Here is a 6,368-nt window from a genome sequence, read left to right on the forward strand (position 1 = left end):
ATAACTAGTTACATATGTAACAGAGTGGTCCACTTCCATTCTGATCTATGATTTGATGTGTTATGCTTTGTACTTTTGAAGTAATAACATTCTATTAGCCTAGTAAAGATGAAAATTATGATGTTCATGTTTTGGCAGATATCATAAGTTATCATAAAGTATCAAATAAATCCACAGGAGATTATTTTCAAATTTGTTAGAGCAAGGGGACTTCTTCAATGATCTAAATCACACACAAAGCTCCCAAATACAGGAAATTTAATATGGACACAGTCTGTCCAGATTTAGTGCCCAGAAAGTTTCTTCTCTGCCCTAGCATTCCATTAATCAAAATACACTCAGTTAATTTCTTCTAAAACAGTCAACAAATAAAAGACCAAAATTTGAAAGCCTAAAGTATTTCTAAAGTTCTTTTAGATAATTACCTTCACTCTGAATGTTCTGGCAACCTATTACCTCTGAAGGGAATCAAACATTGGGCTAACTTTTTCCTAGATAATTATTACAGCATTTGTGGTTTGTCAATGTTTAAGGTGGATTTTGGTAACATAATATGAATTAAAGTTGGTGCATTTATGAAGAGTATGTTTTTTAAAATATGCTAATCTTTCAAGTGTTCATATAATCCCAAAATTCAATGTATCACGTCAGAAATTTTAAGCACAAATTTGGATAGGCACAATTCATTATTTGGTGCTGTGTTGGCAAGAAGGTGACCCTTTATGTTGTGAAATATCATTACGAATGGATATATATATATATTTAACCTCTGTCCCTATGGAACATAGCAAATGTAACTTTTTTAAAGCCCTACTGTCTTATGTTTTCCAATAAAATATTATTATTCTTTATTTTGATTTTGAAGTCTGTCTGATTGTTTTTGTTCCAATAGTATTAGAACCAGGTAATTTTGAGAAGGAATTACCCCTTATCTAGACAGTGAATGTAACTATAACACATCGCTGAAATACATTAACTCTTCCATAGTTTCCTTTTCTTTTATCCCCATTCACCTTTCCCACTTTCTTTTTCCCATAAACTCCAGAAAAATAAAATATACATAGGAAAAACTTTTCTAGAACAATATATCAAGATTTTCTGTGTGTGGAAAATTATAGCAGATGGCTGTGATATCTTTTTACCTACTTTTACAGAAGTTCCAAAGTATGCAGCAAAATATCTTGGGGATAGGAACCTTCTAGGTAGTCTCTGGTTTGTGTTTATCAGGGTGTCACCCCTCTGAGGAGTTGGTGATCTCTTAGGCAAATTCCATCTAGATGTAAGAGACTCCAGAAGTTAGTTAACTTCATTGTAGGTGTTTTACTATGTGAAAAAGACTCACTAGATTAAGTCACTTCATACAGAGTCTCTAATCTAGTGCCTTTTGTGACAGTCACATGTAATGGTGCATTCAGGGAACACCAATTTTATCCTGAGTGTGGTTAAACAATGCAAGAGTGCATGGGTCAGTCTTTGAGAACTGAATAGGTGACAAGCATCTGACTTCATTCTCTTTGACTACATTTTTCTCCCCACAGAAAACGTGAGGTCTGGAGTATTCTTTCCTGGACAGTCTATTCATTTGAGGGAATGTGGTGGCCATAGTGGGAATGGTTGCCAATACACTTATGTATTGAAATTCTCAGCCCCCAGAGTGAGAAAACTCTCTGGGAAAGAGTAAAAGGTATTGCTTTATTGGAAGTTGGATAGCCTTATGTGTCATTGTGGGTGGGATTTGAGATTCCAAAGCCGATGTCATCTCTATTTAGCGCTCTCTGCCCCATGCTTGTGGATCAGTTGTAAGCTCTCAGACACTGCTCCAGCACCATGGCACTCTGCCTGCTGCTGTGTTCTCATCTACAAGAGTTATGGACCCTAACTCTCAGGAAAAATATAATGTACATTATATTTTTCGAGACCTCAAATTAAATACTTTCTTTTCTAAGTTGCCTTGGTCATAGTGGTTTGTCATGGCAAAAGAAAGAGAATTAAGACAAGGAATGCAATGTCCTTTCAAAGAACAAGAGTTTTAGTAATGTTGAATTCAGAGAGGAACTTGATTCAGGAATTGCTACATATCATATTAGACAATGTATATAATCCACATGTCCAAAACATTTTCTTAAAAGTAAAAAGTAAATGAAAATGATATATCCATTCTTGATTTTAAAACTTAAAACACATGGAAAGATTCTATAAACCCTAGAATTTGTTTTATATTTTTAAAATTACAATTGTGTTTACTGTTTGGGTTAATAATTTCTCATCTACATCCCCCACACACAGATAGACTGGCAAAACATGAAATGACATGTATAAAAGTCAATTTTCGGAACATTATTTACAATAGCAGAGGGCCAGACAAAACCTCAAGCTCCATCACAAATGAACTGATTAAATAGTATATTCAACTGTCTGAATCTGTTTGAGTTACTATAGCAAGGTAACGCAGACTAGATGATACGTCACCTATAGAAATGTTCTCCCAGTGATGGAAACTGGTGTATCAAAGTGTCAGTATGGCCAATTTCCGTGGAGGCTATGGTCAGCATGCATGCACTCACAACTGTGGATGCAGGCACAAGACATGCTGAAAAATCAAACCAGTCAGAACTCTAGCATGGAGTGGCACGGGGAACATTTTATCTCACCTTTGGCGTAAGACCCATAGGTAGTTGGCAGTCACTGGGAGAGGGGGAGCTGCCTTCTTCAGCTGTGTGGCTCAAGGTAGGTTGCCTGCCCTTAATATATGGCACTCTATAAACATGCCAATAAGGGGAGTGTTGATTGGATCCAGTGGTTTATAAAATTAAAGAAGAATGCATGGAGCTAAGAGGAAAATTTAAAAGGAGGATTGGGAGTAGTTGGGGGCCTGAAAGCAGAGGACAGGCATGAGCTAAATACACTTAGTGAAATTACAAAAGAAATTAAGAAGAACTTAAGATGTTTGCTATACGATGATTGATTGATAGTGGTTGGCGTTATTTGCTCCTTAAGTGGAAGAACCACCCCACGAATTGGAGGTGGGGCTTCTGAGATCCAGGAAGTGGTGAAAACAGGTACCTCTGTGCTCTCATTTGCTGGTTCACTTTCAGGGTTTTCACACACAACTGCATTTAGTGAGTCCAAGGGTAAAGACATTTTTAACTAAAGGCTTATGAAATACTGACAAATATGACAAGAAAATTCCTGTAGAACTAATATGAAAAACAATTCCTCTTCCCTTTCTTTTTAGGAAAGGGCAGGTATCCCATGAGTATCAACAAAACATGGCTTATCAAGTTGTAATAAGATTAAGCTCCTCTCCATGTTCGAAGGCTGGGCATAGGGATTCACTATGAGGAGTAAGATACCAAAATTCAGTAAAAGAGTCAGAAACAGTACCTGTTCCCAATGCTAGGAGTCCCAAGAGAGGAGCAAGCTACATAACTGTAACATGTGCAGAGTCACTAAGTCAGTCTCATACAGGTTCTCTGGTTGTTGGTTCCATTTCTTTAAGCCCCTCTGAGCTCAAGTTAGCTGATTCTGAGTTTTCTTGTGGGGTCTTTGAACCCTCTGGCATCTACAATCCTTTCTCCTGCTCTTTTTCAGTATGCCCCAAGCTCTACCTAATGCTGGCTGTGGATCTCTGCATCTGTTTCCATTAGTGGCTGGGTGAAGCCTCGCCGATGACAATGATGCTAAACACCAATCCATTTGTATAGAATCATTTGTTAAAGATGCCTTCTTTTTCCCATTGTATAATATTGATTTCTTTGTCAAAAATCAGGTGTTCATAAGTATGTGGATTTATCTCTGTCTTTTTTCAATGCCCGGACACTAAACACTATAACTTCTTACTTAAGGATCTCTGTCATCTTCTTAAAGTTGTTTTTCTGGTCTTTTCCTCGTGCTTCAGCCGTGTTGGAATACTCATGGCTTGCTGTAGTAGAATACCTGGGCTCTGATGGTGACATATTGACATGTGTGTTGTTGATTTTGTTTTTACATTTGTGCCTAAGGGTTTAGGATGATGACAATTACTGTGTTTGTCTTCATTGGATGAGTTGTTTTATCCTTGGTTTCTGATTCTTCTCTGGTCTTCTGTCCTGTGTGGCCTGTGGTTAAGCAGAGATTCTCCATCAGAGATAGGGACTGGATTTCTGGCAACTGGTGTGGTCTTTTGTTGAACAGGGTATCTCTGCCTGAGTTGGGTGCTGGAACTCTGCCAGGAGGACTGCTGGACTGATTGGGGATAGTATTGGTTGAAGGAAGGGGAAGCACCAAGACAGTAGACAAGGTCTCTGGCAGGTGGCCTGCCTGGAGCTCTGGAGACCTGAATAGCCTCTGATTCTGCTGGAGGTCTATGCCTGAGTTGGAGGTTGCTTCACAGAGATGAAGAAGGAAGGGTTGGAAATAGTGTTGTTTAGGGTAGGAGGACCCAGAAAATGGAGGTGGTGTTTGGGCAGATTGCCTACCTGGAGTTCTGATGACCAATGTGGCCGTATTTGGGCAGAATGGGTCTGCTGGAGTTTGGCAATGGAACACAGTTATGAGGGAGGGGAGGGACAAGTAAAGACTGGGTCTGTTGGAGCTAGAAAGAGGGAGGGTCTGTTGTGGAATAGTAGCTTGAGATGTGTTAAATTCATTTATGCTGTGGGATATTTGCTTAATGATGCCTGCCTAAAACATTGGATTAGTGTAATAAAAAGCTGAATGGCCAGTAGCTAGGCAGGAAAGAGAAACAGGTGGTACCAGCAGGCAGAGAGACTAAATAGGAGGAGAAAAAAAAAGACTAGAGTACCAAAGAGGGAGGAGCAAGAAAAAGAGAAGGAGAGGAAAACACCAAGGTCCAGTACTGGGGCTATATTTAGGAAGTAGTTTCCTGTGCCCGTACATTGAAGGCTATTTCTTACTTTCTCTTCTGCCAGGTTCACTGTGGTCAGATTTATATTGAAGCCTTTAATCCATTTAGACTTGTATTTTGTGCATAGGGATAGATATGGATCTATTTTCATTCTTCTACATCTTGACATCCAGATATGCCAGCCCCATTTGTTGAAGATGCTTTCTTTTTTCCATTGTATAATTTTAGCTTCTTTGTCAAAAATCAGGTGTTCATAGATGAGTAGATTAATATATTTGATTCGATTCCATTGGTCAACCTGTCTGTTTCAATGCAAATTTGAAGCTGTTTCATTACTGTAGCTCTATAATAGAGATTGATGTCAGGGATGGTGATGCCTCCACAAGTTTTTTTTATTGTACAGGATTGTTCTGGCTCTCCTGGTTTTTTTGTTTTTTTTTTTTTTCATACGAGGTTGATTATTGTTCTTTCAAGGTCTGTGAAGAATTGTGCTGGAATTTTGATGGGGATTGCACTGAATCTATATATTGCTTTTGGTAGGATTACCATTTTTATTATATTGATCCTACCAATCCAGGAGCATGGGAGAGCTTTCTATTTTCTGATATCTTCTTCAATTTCTTTCTTCAAAGGCTTAAAGTTCTTGTCGAACAGGTCTTTTACATCTTTGGTTAGTGTTACCCCAAGATATTTTATGTTATTTGTGGATACTGAGAAGGGTGATATTTCTCTGATTTCTTTCTCAACTTCTTTATCATTTGCATATAGGAGGGCTACTGATTTTTTAGTTGACATTGTATTCTGCCACATTAATAAAGGTATTTATCAGCTGTAGGAGTTTCCTGTTAAGGTTTTTGGAGTCACTTACGTATACTATCATATTATCTGCAAATAGCAAAAGTTTGTCCTCTTTCCAATTTGAATCTCCTTGATCTCCTTTTGTTGTCTTATTGCTCTAGCTAGAACATCAGTAACTATGTTGAATAGATATGCAGAGAGTAGACAGCCTTGTCTTGTTCCTGATTTTAATGCAATTGCTTTGAGTTTTTTCCATTTAATTTTATGATGGTTATCGGCTTGCTGTATATTGCTTTTATTATGTTTAAATATCTTCCTTGTGTCCCTGATTTCTCCAAGACCTTTATCGTGAAAGGGTATTTGGTTTTGTTGAAGGTTTCTTCAGTATCTAATGAGATGATCATATGATTCTTTTCTTTCAGTTTATTTATATGATGGATTACATTGATAGATTTTTTTGTATTGAAAGACCCCACAGACCCCCTGAAAGACCCTACAGACCCCCTCCTCAAAACCCGCAGCTAGCATGCTCCCGGGAGAAGGTCCTGTTTGCTTTTAAAAAAAATTCGGATCAGCAGCCAGCCTGCTCTCATAAGAACATCCCATGTGCTTGAGAGAGCAGGATGTCTTGAGATAGGGAGACTGCAAGGCAGGATGTCAATAAGATAGCACATCAACAAAGCGACAGATAACCATGCTTTTGTTTTGCTTCTGTAAACTTGTT

This window comes from Microtus ochrogaster, unplaced genomic scaffold, assembly GCF_000317375.1.
Source record: "Microtus ochrogaster isolate Prairie Vole_2 unplaced genomic scaffold, MicOch1.0 UNK128, whole genome shotgun sequence".
NCBI lineage: Eukaryota > Metazoa > Chordata > Mammalia > Rodentia > Cricetidae > Microtus > Microtus ochrogaster.